This window comes from Choristoneura fumiferana, chromosome 16, assembly GCF_025370935.1.
Source record: "Choristoneura fumiferana chromosome 16, NRCan_CFum_1, whole genome shotgun sequence".
NCBI lineage: Eukaryota > Metazoa > Arthropoda > Insecta > Lepidoptera > Tortricidae > Choristoneura > Choristoneura fumiferana.
This window is the reverse complement of record NC_133487.1, coordinates 2,169,068-2,188,275: the sequence shown is the minus strand read 5'-3', so window position 1 is coordinate 2,188,275 and position 19,208 is coordinate 2,169,068. Positions and strand designations below refer to the sequence as shown.

Sequence of the window (19,208 nt, the reverse complement as noted above, 5' to 3'; positions counted from 1 at the left end):
CGTTCGGAAATATAAAAATGTTTTTTTTTTAATGTTAAATGTGATCTAAGTTGCGTTTAATTCAAATTAACGCGCGGCTGGCAGATTTGACGTCGAACCGTGGAAGTATCGAGCGCAGTTAATGGTTATCATTTTAATTTAGAGACAGGGAATTAGGGCGTCAGGTAACGCTCAGTTTAGTTCTGCAAGTTACATTGCGAGGCCAGAAAGCGAACGATAATTAAATGGTCAATCGAGCGCCGCAAACTACTTCTAGCTAAAGCTGAAACTCGCACCCAATGCCTACATGATTGAGTTATTGTACTGTTTTAATTTGTAATTCTTAGTTGCAAAGTGGAAATTTGTGTAAATTATGTGGCAATAAACAATATTTTTATGGGTGTTACATCTTAAAAAACAAACAAACATTGGAACACAGAACCTCCTCCTTTTTTGAAGTCGGTTAAAAAGAGGTTGCTGTTCTTACAGACTTGTTTTAGGGTTAATTTATAAACGGCGTACAGGAAAAATCTATTTACACTGTCATAAATGAGTCCGTAGAAGACACATGTTAGTTTTATATTTGTACTAGTACTTTCTAGTCCAGCGCCTGTTGCTCCGCGTTTCCCCAACTCAGCCCGGCCGCCCGCAGCTCGGCGTCCACGGTGCGCTGCCACGTGTGCGCCGGCCGGCCCCGCCGTCTGCTCCCACGCGGCCTCCACGTGAACGCGACCCTGGCTGTATTGTCCTCTGGTCTTCGGAGGGTGTGCCCTATCCACTTCCATTTCCGTTGCACTATCTCTCGCTGGCGCTGGACAGGAGCGGATGGCGACGTCTCACGAAGGCCCTTTGTACCACTGGGGTACCATAGGACGAAAACAACAACAACAACAACTTGCTAGTAGGTACATAAAATAATTTGTTTGTTTTCATATTATTAATGTTAAAGCGTGCCTAGTAACGCCATCTGTTATTGATCTATGTCAGTATTTTTTGTTTTGCAATATATCTGCACGAGGGCGCTCGTTTCGCATGAGTAAGTCGATTTTACTTTAAAAAAATTGATCTTATGAGTTCCTTCTACCGTTTTCTTACACGTGCCACGCGAACTCTAGATTTATAGCCAAAAGTGTCGTTCCATTTCCTTTTCGAACTTACAACGTTACACATCCTTAAGGGGCTGTTTCACCCTCCATTGATTAGCGTTAATCGACGGTTAAATGTGATGCCGTCTCCCTCTATTCGAACAAAACAAATAGAGACGGCATCACACCTAACCGCCAGTTAACGCTAGTCAATGGATGGTGAAACAGCCCCTAAATCTAATAACCTAACCAACAAAAAGTTGGAAAACCCCCGACATTGTCTGTCACTTCAAAGATCAACATTTTAAAAACGGCTGAACCGATTTTGATAAAACATATCTAAGAACCATCGTTAGAAAATCTGCTTTCAAATAAAAAACACATTCAAATTGGTTCACCCGTTTAAGAGCTAGTGGCACAGACAGACACACAGCCACACATAGCGGTCAAACTTATAACACCCCTCTTTTTGCGTCGGGGGTTAAAAGGGAGCTTAGCATGTACCCAACGCACGCTAACCTAGGCAACCTAACCAGTCCCATTAAACCACATGTTTATAAAACACAACGCCCATCACTCAGCGCTCCGTAAAAGGGTTTGTTTAAAAACAAATTAAGCCTGAGACGGGGCACTCCGGCTGAGAGGTTAATGACAAACAGAGTTGCCAGTCACGACCGGTAACGATGGGATAACGAGACTGCGCCCGCGCAGGTTTGAAGGTGGTGGACATATACATTTATTCGGTAGGTAATCCGGCATCGTAAGACATTAAGACATTACAGTAGGTATAACTAGACTAGACTAGGTCGCTCGGTACTCTTTGGTTTTCCTCATTCCTCTTGGTTTCCTGAAGATTAATGAGAGAAAGAAAAGAAAAACCGATCTACTGTTTCGAGTTTCGAACGACCGATTGTACTGTATGACAGTGGGTATAACCTAACAGTTGGAAAACCCCCGACTTTGTCACTTCAAAGTTCAATATCTCAAAAACGGCTGAACCGATTTTGATGAAACATGTCTAAGAACCATCGCTAGAAAACCTGATTTCAAATAAAAAGAACTGTATTTAAAACGGGTGGACCGATTTGAATACAGTTATTTTTATTTGAAATTAGGTTTTCTAGCGATGGCTAGACAGACACACAAACAAACAAACTTATAACACCCCTCCTTTTGCGTCGGGGGCTAAAAAAAGGAACGATTGTATATTTAAAATAAAAAGCGCAACGAGTTAGTTACAAAATTAATCTTAGTAACTAGTTAGTTATGATTGCTAAACTAAACTCAAAAATGTAAATTTTAATAATGTTTTAAAACAAAAATATAGACTGTATGATAAACTAACTATACCTACGTAAGTAAACTATCAAACGTAAGAAAAATTAAATTTTGTACAAAATTTAAGTTTTAACTTAAGAATTAAGCACACTTTTTTTATTAGAGTCGCGTCGTTGATTTTTAGTTTTACAGTTGTCAAATACCCATGTACTTATCCAATTTTATTTCTTATACTAGCCTTATCTCGCGGCTTCGCCCGCATTAGAATTAGCTTAATGCCGTCTTAACTGAACTGTTGTATAATTACTAATTAATTACATATGCCCGTCAAATTTTTGAAATATATAACGACAACAGTTTACTTACACGTTCTTGTTACCATGGCAACACAATAAATAAATATGTCTTAGAGTTTGACCTGAAAAGGTTACGGTAACAATTTGAAAGGACAACGTTCGCTTGCACAACGCCATCTATTGATTGCAAACGAAGTTAACACGTCATCTTGAGAGCCGTCACCACGTCACCAACACCACCGTCACCGTTCTTGGACAGCGCCCTCTATTCTTGTTTAAACTTAAAATATTATCCCACGCGAACGCATTACCGGGATATCAAGTATCTCACTCAATGCAGATCTTTGTTTATCTGTACGCCAAGTTTCATGTAAATCCGTTCAGCCGTTATTGCGTGATTCAGTAACAAACATATAAACATACAAACTTCCAAACATCTTCACAAACTTTCAAATTTATAATATTAAGCCACTCCTTTAATTTCAAAGGTACGTGGCGCAGTGGTCACCCAGCAGGGCAGGATTCAAATTGATATTGAATTGATACGTGGGCACCTTTAAGATATATCTTAGCAATCTTAATTCTGCACGTCACTACCTGCCCTTAACGCTGCGACGGGTTTCTAAGAGATTCATCATCATTATCATCTCGCCCTTATGTTTCATAAAAGAGGGCTTGAGCCGTAAGTAGAGGGACGCGTACGCTACCTTCACATGGTCTGGGCCATGGTCTAGCCATTGAAGCTCGTGGTGTGGTACATTTCAAATGTAATTTCGAACATGAATTTCGAAAAATTTAGGTGCGAGCCGGGGTTTTTGAACTCCCGATCCTCTAGCTATGTCAAAACTACGGGTCCATATCGGCTCGCATATTTACTGAAAGTCCAAATGTTATTTGTCAGAATTATCGTTTGTCATAACTCTTTTTACTCTGAATTCAATTATTGTTTTATATTTATTTTTTAATGGTTTTTCTTGGTACTATGTGGGCCGATCCCGGCGGCACTGCAATGCCGGGCCGACCCGTGACGGGAGTGGAGCGAGCCCCGAACATCCCGTCGGATTACAAAAATCAGTTTAATATACTGGTCCCTCAGTGAGGGAACTTTCAGATATTAAGCTGAAAAGAACAGATACTACACTTTGATCTTAGCCAAAAGGCCGAGAAGCGATAATTACAGTAGAAATTGTAAAGTAGTCTATAAACTAAGAAAAATCTTAACAGCGCGATGTAGGATTGGGCTTGGATGTGATAGTGACATCTAGCGATATATTGTGGAAGTAGTTTAGTGACAGGTATAACACAAAGATGGCGCTACTGTGCTGATAATTACGATTTATTTGTCGGCTAAATAACGCCAAAAAGTAACTTTGTAGACAATTATTTTATTTTTTAAACCAACATGACCAAATATTTTTCTTTAAAAAAATCTATCAAAGCACCACCGAGAAGAACTCTGTAAGAAAATCAACGACGTGCTTATATTTTTTTAAAACAGATCTACCTACAGCGTTTTTAATGACAGACCTGACATCACAAGTATTTTACACAATTACTTATCTAACTCAGTAGATTCACTTTTTGATTAATATTTGACCATGATATTAAATTACTTATTAAATTATTCAAATTGTCACAGGACAGTAATGACATCACTAACTATTATTATTAACTATTATTATTGTTATTATTATTATTTTTGCTTATTGTATTGGTACGTATTATTCTTATTTTGTTTGTATATTTGTATATAGTAGGTGTATTTTTATGTTAGGATTCTTTTATAGATTTGTGTATTATATTATTTAAAGCAATGTATTGTAGCTTCAACTATCTATTTTAATTTTTAAACTCACTTTTTGTCTGTCCCTGACTGAATGGTCCTCTCATCCACTCAAAGGTTGACTGGTAGAGATCCCTTAAAGGGATAAGTTCGCCTTTGTACATATATTTCATTGTTTATCATCTGTGTTTGTTTACTTATTTTGTACAATAAAGAGTTTACATACATGCATACAGAGACTACATACATCAATTGGCCTAGTCTCAAAGTAAGCAAAGCTTGCGTGTGTTATAGGTACGAGGCAACGGATAAACCTACTTATATAAATAGATACATACTTGAATACATTTACCTTAACACAGGTGCAGGTTGCAGGTGGTAGGACCTTGTGCAAGGTCCACCCGGATTGCTACCACCATCTTGCTCGCTAATCCTGCCGTGAAGCAGCAGTGCTTGCACTGTTGTGTTTCGGCGTGGAGAGCAAGACACCCGGTGAAATTACTGGCACTTGAGGTATCCCATCTTAGGCCTCTAGGTTTGCAACGCATCTGCAATCCCCCTGGTGTTGCAGGTGTCTATGGGCGGTGGTGATCTCTTACCATCAGGAGACCCATTTGCTCGTTTGCCATCCAGTCGAATAAAAAAAAACACGCAAGACTCGAGAACCACCATTTATATTTTTCATACAAATATCTGGCACCCGAATAAACATTGAAACATTAATTATTACAAAAAGGTAGGTAGAGTGTGATTATACCTCTCCGCACCCCAAGTGTCGTAGGAACGTGCCGGCGCATCGGTTGTCAAATCGGCTGCCATCTTGACGGGGGAGCACAATGACAGTTCGCCGTTTAGATAACGCGACGGGTTTATGTACTGAATCAGGGAGGGGGACGGGGTTGGGGGTTCAAGCCTCCCCCGAAATACTGAAACCACTATATTAATATTGCATTAACCATAGTTTTTGTTGTTTTTTTTGTACCCGCCAGTTTTTCTTTAAGAGTCTTCAGGCACTGCGGAATAAGGAAGACATCACGAAGTTACCCTAACGCTGCCCATCGGAATTGGAAAAATACATAGGAATAACAAATTTCACGTCAATCTATCCCCTATAAGTGAAACTAAATAAGATTGTAAAACTAATAAAGCTCCATAAAAACAACAGTGGTAGCCCTGTCCTAGGTTTGCCAAGCCCTGGACGGGGAGTTGCCGCGAACGCCCTCTCATGCTAACGAACCCACTCTGTGACTGGCATCTGCCTGTTACAGCACGTGCCAACATACAACTATGTCACAGCAGATTAAGTTTTCAGTGATAATTGTGAGCCTAGGTCGAAATAGACGTGGGAGTTCAAAATGGTAAATTTGCCCGCATTTCTGTGAATTCGCTCATGCTATTCCGCGGGTACTATGCAATTTTTCAGGATAAAAAGTATCCTGTCTGTTCTATTTATGGTCTTAAAAACTACCTAGGGTAAACCATACAGTAATTGGCCACGTTACAGTAATTGCCCACTTGATTTTTTTATATGAAACAACAATAATACAAATAATTTAATGATAAAAGCGACTCGACTAGATTATTATAACAATATTTGCTATTATTTATCACCACTTTTCTTTGTAAATTTTTGATTTAATTCAAGTGGGCAATTACTGTACCGTGGCCAATTACTGTATGGTTTACCCTATCTCCATAACGAATTTCATCTAAATTGGTTCAGTAGTTTAAGCGTGAAGAGATACAGACTGAGTTAGTTTTGAATTTATAGTATTAGTAAGGATTAATAGTATTAGTGTAAAAAATTTAAGACTATAGGTTTAAATCGTGTAGGTAGGTACTTCTTTAAATTTCGACTAGTTAAGGATAACCAAAAAGCACTGTTATAAAATATTTCATGTATGAAATTGGATCGAATCTTAGGATTGATGAACTATTAGAAAGAATAATTGATGCGTTAGTTCAATTCGTTATTATCTAATACCTTTGAACTAGCAATTATCTTTTATACCAGAATCTCGGAAACGGCTTGGAATGGCTAATTTCGATGGGATGGAATGGTACGAGAGGGTTTTTGGGGATGACAAATAGATCTAGCTTGGTCTTATCTCTGGGAAAACGCTTTTTATCGAGTTCTAGCCCGAGCAAAGCTGTGTCGCCCAGGTACTTATCAAAGTCAAAGTCAAAGTCAAAATATCTTTATTCAAATATCATTATCACAAACCACTTTTAAAAATGTCGACGATCTAACTGACGAAGTGCCAATAAGATTGAAGAATTTTAATTAATCGGGATTCAATTAGTGGTCAGTACAAATTGACTTCGTTACGCCTCTCGTGCACCCTGGACACTTTAGTCTAGAGCCATCGCTACTGAAGGGACACTGAAGGGTTTCACAAAATGTCACTAAACCTTATTGGGGAGTCTAATGGGGACTGCTGACACTTGGTGAAAAGGTATATGTATGTATAACTCTTTATTGTACATAAAAACACAACAAAACATAGATTACAGTGAGAAACAGATGTACAAAGACGAATGTATTCCATAAAGGGATCTCTTCCAGTTAGCTTTCGAACGATTGACAGGACAACAGAAACTAGAGTAGGTAGGATAGATAGTGGCACGAGCACGAGAGTTGAAGTGAATGCAATACACACATAGCTACAAAAAGAACTAATTGCACAAAAGATAACTGGCTTCCACGTAAAAAAACCGCATCGAAATCGGTCTATCCGTTTAAGAATTACGAAGCCACGGACAGGCAGAAGCGTCAAACTTGTAGCACTCGTCAAGGGGCTCCTAGACGGGCCATATTTTCACTGCAATTTGTGGCCGGCAACTATTCGTGTCCCTCTCTTACTCACATGTTAGACAGGGACACCAATAGGAAAAATGTTCGGGAAGCTTTAAACCGTGGCTCACATCGTGGGACGAGAAAAAATATCATCCCCACTTTATGTACGTTATGTGAACTTATGTGTATGTTTACGTTATGTACTCTTGAAATTTGCAGTCCACGGTGGCTCTGTGCACGACATCAGCGCCACCTAGCGTCCGCAACTTTTTTGGCTCTGATGCTCTGACGTTTTGAAATTTCATCGCGACATTGTGACAAAAATTAAACCTATAACGTATTAATTTATAATACAAAATTACTGTGATACCGTGATTTGGGTGGACAAAAGGTTGTGAATTTATTTTTGGTCATTAAAATTAAATGAGGTAAGTAAAGTTTATTCAAAAAGTGTGTTTTATTTTCGTTATATCAGGGTTTGTTTACATCATGTTTAGTTGTACTTTTACTGTAAAACGAAAAGATAAAGCTATCTTATTGGTTTCTTTGAATAATAGTTAAATTAGATAATTGTTCTTATATCGCTAGTAATAAATTAAATATCGTTTTCAGATCAAAATGAGTATCCGGTTTTGTGAGTATCAAATTGTTGCTGGACATATCCGAGATTTAGAGGAATTAAGAACAAAACAGGGACAGTGTTAAATAATTCAAGGTCGCATCATAAACACAAACATCCATTATTAAAATTAGGTAGTTAAAGTCTATACAAATTGTTTTGTTAATTACAGATTCATATGAGTATGACAGATGACAGAGCCTAGATTATTTCTTCTGTTGGCCACTATGAGCGCTGCGATAGATTTCATTACCCCACCTAGTACTTCGCACCCTCCCAATACCTGTCGAACTAAAATCGCGCGCCGTACCTAACAGGCGCCGCACCCGCACAGCGAGAAATCATGCCAAGAACACAAAAATTAAAACCAGCTCCAATTGCACCTATATCTATGGAATGGCACGTTTGTTCTATAATCATTCATCCATTACTCAACTTGAAAGTTTGAAAGAACAATAACTAGTAATAGAACCACTCAATACAATTCAATGCAATGACGCGAGTCAATATGCCACATTCGCGGCAATCACCCCTCTCGCAACAAAATGGCGTCGACCATAGACTCCATAGGAACGAGGTCAATTTTTTTTTAAGATGAAGAACGTAACAAAAATATATCATTCGATTTTTTAATACTAATGGCACACAAAAGAAATGAAAGTACATGGCTGGGTGTAAAATAACATTTTAAATAAATCTTTTTACTGGGGTGCCGTAATAGGTATTACAAGCTCTCACAATGGGCTGACGCACCCTCGGTAGGAAAATCAAAATGCGGGGGCTTCACACAGGAGTTTGTCGGTCATGAAAATTAACGTTTAGTTACCTACCTATATAGATTTGTTATGATAATGCATATTTTTAATAACATAGGGCGCCAACAAATACCTACTTAGGTACAGTTAGGTCATTCAATAGATGGCAATCATCGCTTTCCATTGACACCTTATAATAATTAATATTACGGGTACGGTGCGTTGCCGGCCTGGAGAAAAAGGAGTACGTACCTATAGGATCGTTTTTAGTGTTCCTTAGTCAACTAGTTCTAATTAGTATAGGTCAGAAATATTGGCACTCCAAGCTGGCCCTATACCACGAAGTGCAAAACTCGAACTTCGTATGTTGCTGTCCCGCTGACGGTGCTATACGAACTTCGATTTGCGAGTTTCGTAGTAGCCCTACTGATCTGATTTGGTCACTAGACAGCAGTTATGTCGAGTCTTCACTGATAACAATATCGACGCACTACACTACCTACCTACTCACTACACTAGTACCGTAAACTCAGGTTTATATTAGTCCCAGCGTTCATCAATAGTCCAAACGGACTTTAACATTTCGAATAATTACGGAACTGCTAACGTCATCTAGGAGGTTCATCGTGCATGTATTGGATTAGGCTGCGATGAACCTCCTAGATGACATTAGCAGTTCCGTAATTGATCGAAATGTTAAAAAGTCCATTTGGACTATTAATTAACGCTGGGACTAAAGAAACCTGAGTTTACGGTAATTCAGTTGACTGTAATCAATCAGTTTCTGTTACGATCAAAAATGTCGCTAACACCTCCCATCCCAACCTAATCTCTTCGATCAAACCGTCCCCTTTGCTCCATAGCCTATCAGACAGAGGACGCAAGCGTTCACAAACGAAGTTACACAGTCAAGTAGGTAACGAGTGGCCCTCGCCATTGTGAGCCGGCACGTAACGCAGTTAGACGTAACGTAACGCATTTACCGGCCGGCGCGGCGCATACTAATGCTGCACGCGAAAAAAAACAAAAAATAGACCACTGTCCGCCTGCCAGTAACAGGATTCCGCTTTTTCATTCCTGAACGTGCCGGATTTTCAAACTGTTTGCTTTTCGAACGCCGAAGCGCCAAATTTAAACGACAGAAATTCTAGAACGCCAGGAGAAATAGACTCGGTGGTAGATTTTTTAACATTCATAAGTGTTTGGTACCTATATTCCAAATTGAATAAAGATATTTTGGCTTTGACTTTAAATAAACACTTAATGTAAGAACCTACTTGAGTACCTACCTACATTAACGTTAAGTAACTTTCCTCCGTCCACAAATTAGTCCCAAATCGTTTTACAATTCAAATGGCGGCAGTCGGAATGTCTCTTAACATTATGGGAGTCCATTATTGAATACAAACTAGATTCGGGCTCGTCTCGCGTGAAACACGAAACTCAGTAATCGGATTTGTGAAGCAAACGACACCCCTATTAAATATCTGCTTCGCAAAATCAATCCAATAGGACTGCGGCACTAAATACAAACATATCAATACAGTTCGCTTACCAAACTGTATTAAGAAAATGAAGAACAAAGAACTTGGCAACGCGGAACGCCGACGGCATTGGGAATTTTGCCATGACTCGCATTACACAAATGAAGATTGTTAGAAACATGATCGCGGTTACCTGGTTTTGATAAATATCTCAATATCTGTGCATTCTTAGGCGTTTATTTTATTAAAGGTCTTTAGAAAAAGGCTATGGATTGTTCGTTTTTTTAGTCCCGCATGTAACGCCTCCACACGCCTTTTATTATCGCGGTCGCGGTTGCAGTTGGGTCTCTTTAGCAACGTTACAACACAATGGATTGAAAATTATCCTTTGTGTTGGTCAATTGGTATTTTTTTTACAACAATTTTTTTTCTCAAATTAAAAATTAAGAAATGAAGAACAATCTTAAAAAGATCAAATTCTGAATCTCACTCATTTTCTTATGGTTAATACTAAGACCAAAGTAATTCCGTGATTCAAATACTCTTATTGTGATTGAATACATAACTTTTCTTTATAATACTAGCTTTTGTCCGCGATTACGCCGATACAAAAATTCCCGCGGGAAACTTAATTTTTGTGGGATAAAAACTATCCTATGTCATTCTCAGGGTCTCAAACTATCTTCATCCCAAGCTTCATTTAAATTGGTTCAGCGTTTTAGCGTAAAGAAGTAACAGACAGACATACTTTCGCATTTGTAATATGCGCTTGCCGATCCGCGGCCTCCATTCGAAAACTTTCCGGCCATCTATCACTGAAAAAAAAAAGATTTGCTAACAGTAACAAAAAAATTGTTGGTTGTAACATAACTTGAGTGACTACAAAACTAAGGCCTACTAGTAGCTAAAAGTTAGGTAATGTCTTACAAAATCAGTTTTGCAGTATTAGCATTATTTTGGTTCCTAATTAGTAAATTTTGGCTAAACTTCAAGCAGCTTAACTAGTTCAGCTACCCTTTTTTTCAGTGTAGATATTCTTTGTGTTACCTATACTTCATTTAATTTAGAATTGGAGGCAACATTGTATTGCGGCTCGTGAACTGTAATCTCTTTACAATTTGTACTAGAATAACAATTGACGACACGCAAATAAAGTGGCATTAAAACAATTTTATTTTGCGGCTGCCAGACTATTGTACTGGACTATTTGCTAGGTAAGAAATAGTTGACCAGACGCAATACAATGTTGCTGTGGCCTCCAATTCTAAATTAAATGAAGTATACTTACTTATGGTCTGTCCATTGCCTCTTCAACGAGCTGATTCGCTTGGCTACCTTAGTCGGTTTACCTACTTTAAACTATGAGGTTATGTACGGTAGATATGTAGACGGAGCATCTAAAACACTTAGCTTTCAGGTCACGTGACATTTCCAGCATCCGACGATACATACGGCTCTTGACAAGCAATTATTAATCTGGCATCGGCCCCTCCCCCGGATTTACATGACAATCTCGGTCCCCTGCGACTGCGACTATGTGCACAATGCGCCATTAGCTGTGCTATGTGGGCTCCGTGATGGATGAATGGCGGCTGCGTGGTCTGCAGGGCTACTACGAAACACGAAACTCGAAGTTCGTATCGTATCGTCCCTCTCGCTCTCGTATTAAACAGTATAAGTGTTAGAGGGACCGCACGACACGAACTTCGAGTTTCGAGTTTCGAGCCTGTTCTACGAAGTGCGAAATTTGAACTTCATATCTTGCCGTCCCGCTGCCGCTTGTATTATTTAATACGAGAATGGGGTCTCCTTCGAAATCCATAATAAGTATAGTTTGTCCTAAAATCAAATGCCATACCATGTTTGCCATAAACACTTTGACATAAAATTAATTTGCCATAATGAATGTTTGCCATAATTGTCTTTCATCCTAATGATCATAATCCCTAATATGTTATGTACTAATATAGTAAGACATAAAACTTACGAGTCATAATATAGAAATCCCTTATGTGTTTGTACTAATATAATGTAGTAAGACATACTTACAAGTAATATATAGAAAAACCATAATATTAAATGCGATAAGAGAGCAGGAGTCGGCAAACCGCAGCTTGCGAGCGAGAAAGTAGGTTAGGTTAGGATAGAACTGCGACTCCTACAGGAACGAACAGGGTCTTTTTCGTAATCCATAATACAAAATAACCATTATTAATTTATTACCATTATTTTGCGCCTTTGAATACTTGTATGTAGAGTAGTTAGTTGCAACAAAAACTCCTACTAATATTAGTACATAAATCATTATGGCAACCAGTATTAGGATATGTGACTATTAGGACAAATGATCATTGGTAGGTATTTAAGAAAATAGTGCAAATAAGCTTTAGGATATCAAGACTAGGATTAATAATATTATGGCATTAATGTTAGGACATATGTTATTATGGCAAAAGATCATTATGACCAAAGTTATCATGGAATTAACAATTAGGACAAATGATCATTAGGACTTTTGAAAAATAGTGCAAATAAGCATTAGGATATTCAATATTACGATTAACAATATTATGGCATTTACGTAAGGACAAACGTTGTTATGGCAAAAGATCATTATGACCAAACTTCTTATGGAATTTACACGAGAATGAGGGACGGATCGACACGAACTTCGATTTTCGAATTTCGCAGTGGCCGGCTGGTACTTATTGCGTGCGTTACGCTGACAAGAAGGAACTATTGATGAAAATACTATCCAAATGTTAATCAGATCAGAATCAAATTCGAATTCAACTTCTCGATTTATCGTTTATTCTTGCAGTATACCTACACCCGTTGAAATTTTCTCTGATTGAGAGAGCCTAGTGTGACTTGGGAATTTCACACACATCGATTTTAGAATATCTTTGAATGCAGGTACTTTTCGTCGGTGATACTGCAATACCTCGTAACTAGCATTTTCCATAAGGTATATTTTTCACTGTACCTACAGTACTAGAATTGTACTGTTCTGACAGTGAAAATTATACCTTATGGAAAATGCTAGTTACGCGGTATTGCAGTAAGTATAGCCGACGTTTTGTAACAAAAAATCCTAATGAGCTAATAACAAAAGGATTTCAGTTTTCCAGTGCCCATTAATTCTTTTCCACCCTGTAAACTTAACGTAAAACATAAACAGCAGGGCTACTACGAAACTCGAAACTCGAAGTTCGTATCGTACCGTCCCTCTCGCTCTCGTATTAAATGGTATAAGTGTCAGAGGGACCGCACGACACGAACTTCGAATTTCGAGTTTCGTAGGCCCTGCTGTCATAGCTAACTAAACCATAACCCCCACTGTCACAGATTGTACAATTTGTACATGCCATGCCATTGTCATGTAGTTCTGATAAATTAACGATGTAATAGGTAGGTACGTTGATACGTATCTAGAGGCAGGGACGCACATGCACTTATTATCGCAGTTGGGTGCTAGATTGGGCTCATGCTGCGCCATTTTTATTTTATTCTTATTATTATTCCACTGAAATTATTATTCTTTCGAATAATTGTATCACCAAAGTATGCGAAAACCGATATTTTGAACTGTCAAAATTGTACAAAGAGTTAAAGTTTTACCGTATGTGATTTCCGTTGTGGCGTGCAGGTATTATTGGTATGAAATTGTGACACGACGGAAACGAATCGGAATGAATATCTAAAACTACTCTCCCTACTTAATCATATTTTCTATACGCAAACACTCCATAAATTACCGTTGCGATAGCGTCTGCGGCGGAACTACGGGCCGTCCTGGCCGCTTCCGACCGCCATCTTGGAAACGGTTATATTTTATTGTTTCATTATAATTTTAAAATTTCTTTCGTTTTTCTTTTGGATTTTATGCTTCCAGTGTTACGAACGAGTGACAGCTTACTGGCTTGTTGACAAACGATTGTTTTGATGCTCTTTTCTTTACATACTCAATATAAATTTTCAAAACAGTTGTTTTTCCTTACGCCCAGCCCAAAGTCCTTTATTATTGTACACTTTGAACATCAAACTCTGGCATAAATTATATAGTTTGATGTTCATAAATCAATAATTTTACTTGGGCGTTAGGAGGTTGTTAGTACCTACTTAAAGACCGTCTAGGCTCCTGACCTGAACTACATTGATAAATAAATATTTAACAGCGATCAGCTCAGATGAGTTTCATTTTATTTTATTAACGTCATCTGTGTGTATTTATTTTAAAAACAGGACAGCTGACCAAACCGAAGCACAAAAGTTATTGATACTAAAACGGGCCGCATTCTTCTGTGGCTACTTGAGTGGCCAGTATTCTCTCCTGTCAAATATCGGTGTATTGTCTATGGTCACGTTCGCTATTGTGGCCAACCTGTTTTGCGTCCAAAATAGTCCCGTATCAAAACACGGGATGCTGTGTTATTCCAACTGGACCACGCGTGACTCGGTTGCATTTAGATGCGGTGAGTATTTAATTAGAGCTTTTTGTGCGATCATGTTTTGATAAATTTGATTTCATGAGGTTACAATAGAATGTTTTTTAATAGACAAGTGCTTACACAACGCGTGATGGCAGGTAAGAATAAAATTTAGCTGGTTTTAACTTTGATAGTGTAGTTTGTTTACAAAAATATCCGACGTTATTTAAAAAAATATGTTAGTTTCATCTGCCCCGGTGTCTGCATTCAAATCTTAGAAGTTAAAGACCCACTTCCAGAAGTCGAATACTTATTTATTATCTTTATTGCTTGACAAACCGAGCTGTGAAAGAAAAGTTCAAATTTCTTTAAATAAAAACTTAAAAATACGATGTTATGGACGTTTAAATTGCTATCAGTTTTATATGACATTATGTAAATTCGGAAAAAAATAAAATCTCATCTACCTATGTGAGTTAAAGTTGTTAACTTAGCCAAAGTCGAATTGGCTTGAATTTTGTTATAAGTGTCTCATACCTATACCTACATACCTACTCGTATTTATGTAGTTTGGATTGGATGATATGTGCAAGTACAGTCAACAAAAAGTATACTTAATCAATAAAAATAAAGAAATGCAATGCATTTTTAACAAAAAAAAACAATAGGTAACTTGTTTGGTTCTTAACCATGTAGAGTACGAGCAGAGTGTACGAGTATTTCAACGGTTTTCAATTGTGTTTATTTCTTTCTTCATTTCCATCCGTACAATATTCGTAGTACAACATAGTGCTTAAAACAAAAACGTAAGTATACAAAATACAAGAGGTTATCAAGCGGCAATAAGTTCGTTTCCATGTTTCCGACGCGAGGGGGAGAGGGGGCTGTAATGGCCGCGATAGCATCGTTACAATACAACAGCTTTTAAAAAGAGAAAGACATAGGTATGAACATGATCATCATCATCAGCCGGAAGACGGCCACTGCCGAACAAAAGCCTCTCTCCTAGAATGCAACAATGAATGACAACTCGCCACTTGCATCCACGATGTCTTCAGTCCACCTAGTGGGAGGCCTGCCAAAGCTTCGTCTTCCGGTTCGCGGTCGCTATTCGAGGACTTTTCTTCCCCAACGTTATCTGTCCTAGCGATATGGGCCGTTGCCATTTCGACTTGCTTAGGTATCTGGGGGCACGGCAGTGCCCCCGCCAAGTCGAGCAAAACAAAAACAAAGGCACGGCCGTCGGCCGTACCATACTTTTCTCGAAGCCATTCAGGCTATTTTCAAAATTTTTTTTTCCGAACATGTTCGCGTACAGTCAAATTACCAAAATACCAATAGGTATATATGTACCTAACAAAGCGCGCACATCTGATACGACTCTCTTTCTAGGGCCGTTAGGACTTGTCAGATATTTCTGCACGCTCCGCTGTGGCAGATACCTACTTATTAATGCAGGTACTACATTTATTGTGTCTGTCTAGCATTTACTATACTTTTTAGCCGTAGTTACTGACCAAGAGTATGAAATTAGAGGTCCCGTTCAATCCGAATTGGTATATAGGAATATATGTAGACCGAGTTATGGATATAATATTTTAGACTGGCTCTCAGTCTTTCTGACTGATAGGTATACCAGCATACCCGCTATTCTCCCGTCGTCTCGTGATCATGGCGCATGCACTTGTGCCGAAATATCGAGCTGCTCTAAAATCAAGGTAGGTACAAAACCCTAATTTAATTAATAAAATCGAGTTATGGATATTTGGATTTTAAAGCGGTGCTTCGTTTTGCCGAACCTATAGTAGTAGCAGTACCTATAGTTAGGTAAATAGTACGTTAGTACTATTGTATATTCTGTGGTAGTATTGTAGTCGAAAAAATTGAATCATGACCTAGGGTGGAACCTTGTGCTGCTAATGTCATGTTGACATCTCAAACTTTTGTCAAGAAAATCACAGTGAAATTGATTAATAAAAGGTTCCAACCTGGGTCATGCATGCTTCAATTTGGTTTAAGCGTTAAGAGGTAACAGACAGACAATACTTTCGCATTAATAATATTAGTACAAGGATTAGGTAAATAGTCACTAAACTGATACCTGTCAAGATTGTTTTTTTGGAATCTTTTTGTATTTTTTATTTCAATTCCAAATTTTTACTTTTACGGTCATCCCGTAAAACTTAAATTGAAAATACAAACTGAAATATAGATGCACAGAAAAACCAGAAACATAAGACCATCACTGGGAATCGAACCCAGGTCCTCGGTAATCCGTACCGCGTGCTATACCGCTACACCACAAATAGGAAATTGTGCATAGGGGAAATTCGTGTCGGTACCGTTGACCATCAGTGGTGTAGCGATATAGCACGCGGTAGGTACGGATTACCGAGGACCTGGGTTCGATTCCCAGTGATGGTCTTATTTTTCTGGTTTTTCTGTGCATCTATATTTCAGTTTGTATTTTAAATTTTTGATACCTGTCACTAAAAGTAAACTAGGTATAGTACGTAAGGTAAGTAAGGTCCATTTCACACTGTTCGACACTAATGTTGTCGGACACAAAGCACATTGCTAGATTGTATTTTTATTTTTACTGTTATTTTGTGTTTTGTTTGCGTGTTTCTAATTTGTTTAAATAATGTCTCTCTCTCCAAAGTTGTTTACAATTAAAGTTGACTGATTTTGTTGGTATTTAAGAAATCTCACGATGTTTAACTTTGGCACACGTTCTATAGTTATTATGTATATGACATATACATTGTTAACCAGTGGGTGGTCTGTATGTGCGCGTGTAACTGATACACCTACTGGGCGTGGCCTGAGCAGCCAATCCTGTAACTGATACCATACTTCTTTCAACAAAAACACAACCGAATCTGCACCTAAACTTAAACTGACCAGAGTTCAAAGTTAAAATGAGTTTTGCTGGCAAAGTGAAAGCGATACCCCTAGCTGGATTTATTGTGACAAAGAATATTTAGTTTTATTTGTGTGGAGATAGAGTCGGTTATGTGCTGAGGTTGTTTGTAATGGATAGGTTTGGTTTTGGCTCGTAAATTTTATGGATGGGAATTGTCCTCTATTGGCTTTTGGGTTATTGAGTTATGTAAAAGTAAATTGCTGTTTTCTGGCGAAATTAGTTTAATTTCTTAGTTTTTTTTGACAAATTGTTCTTTAGAGTTCAATTGGGAAATTGGAGTCCGAAGACTGGGACTGGGAAGAGGGTAGGGCGAGGGTGCAGATGACAACTCCACCTGACTGTTAAGCATGTTCTGAGACATCTTGTATCTCAAGAACCGTAATAGGTAAATAGATAGACAGCTGAAATTAATGTCTATAGTAGATATACGGCTGTATCCTCTCTCTCTCTCTCTCTCTCTCTCTCTCTCTCTCTTGTCTGTGTGTCTCTCTCTCTGTGTGTGTGTGTGTGTGTGTTCATAAAACACACCTAACCTAACCTACCTACGGTATTTTATAAAAATAAGAAAATACACAGAGAAAAATGTGGAGAAAATTGAAAGTTGGGGAATAAAACTTCCTTTTTTTTATTTGACTGGTTGGCAAACGAGCAAGTGCGTCTCCTGATGGTGAGAGATCACCACCGCCCATAAACATCTGCAACACCAGGGGTATTGCGATGCATTGCCAACCTAGAGGCCCAAGATGGTATACCTCAAGTGCCAGTTATTTTACCGGCTGTCTTACTCTCCACGCCGAAACACAACAGTGCAAGCACTGCTGCTTCACGGCAGGATTAGCGAGCAAGATGGTGGTAGCGATCCGGGCGGACCTTGCACAAGGTCCTACCACCTGTGTCTACGCAGTGTGTAGTCATTATACATGGGTTATTTTGAGATCCCTCTTAACTTTTAATTTAATTATTTACTGCGGCAGTAGAAATACAATGTCAAAAAAAAAACAATTTCATAACCTAGACTACTTTACTTACACCTAAAGCGGTTCAACTCAAAATAATACACCATTTTAATTTAGACCTACCTACATTTAATTTCTGAAAGGCCTAGAAAAATGCTGTATTATTTTGAGTTGATATTGCTTTAGATCTAGATGTGCGATGTAGGTATAAATTTTAGCTTCTTGACCTATAGACGGGTAGGTGGACAGTGCAGCGACAATTCTAATAGAAATGACGAAGTTTCAAAGTTTCATGATTATCAGCTCTCACGTTACCAAGAAAAAATCCGTGGTGGCCCAGTGGTTTAACCATAAACATAATATTACTAGCGTAAAGGTTTGACTTATGGCCTCTCAAATACTCTCAATCAGAAGGCTTGCAACTTAGAATTTTTCGAAATTCGAAGAATTACGAAGGCTTCAGGCAGAAAGCGTAACCCTGGCCACCTACAAACCGCATAAAAAAAGAAATTTCATTAACAAAAGAGTCCGTTAGCAAACAAATGTAGAAATAAGCACCTGACGCAGGAAGTCATTAGTAAATAGATGTAGATAACGCCCTACTCCCCGAAATTACTTAAAACATGCTTAACATTGCACTTGACTGAACATACTTTACTACAAACACAACTTTACACGAAGCATATAAGGTTTAATTTTCAATCGAACTAGTTTTCCAACCGCAACATTAACTTTGCCTTTCAGTAATAACAAACTTATGAAATACAGCTGGAATAGTCTCGAACTTTAACTTAAATCGTAGCTTGATTGATTATAAAGT

The 19,208-nt window shown here is 38.3% G+C and overlaps 1 non-coding gene across 1 annotated transcript; it reads right to left on the bottom strand.

Moving 5' to 3' along the window:
* Nucleotides 1-3,617: 3,617 nt before the first annotated feature.
* On the bottom strand, nt 3,618-3,810 carry LOC141436659 (U2 spliceosomal RNA). The gene has a single exon (XR_012452317.1). It is a non-coding gene; the product is annotated as a U2 spliceosomal RNA (small nuclear RNA).
* Between the last annotated feature and the right edge of the window lie 15,398 nt (nt 3,811-19,208).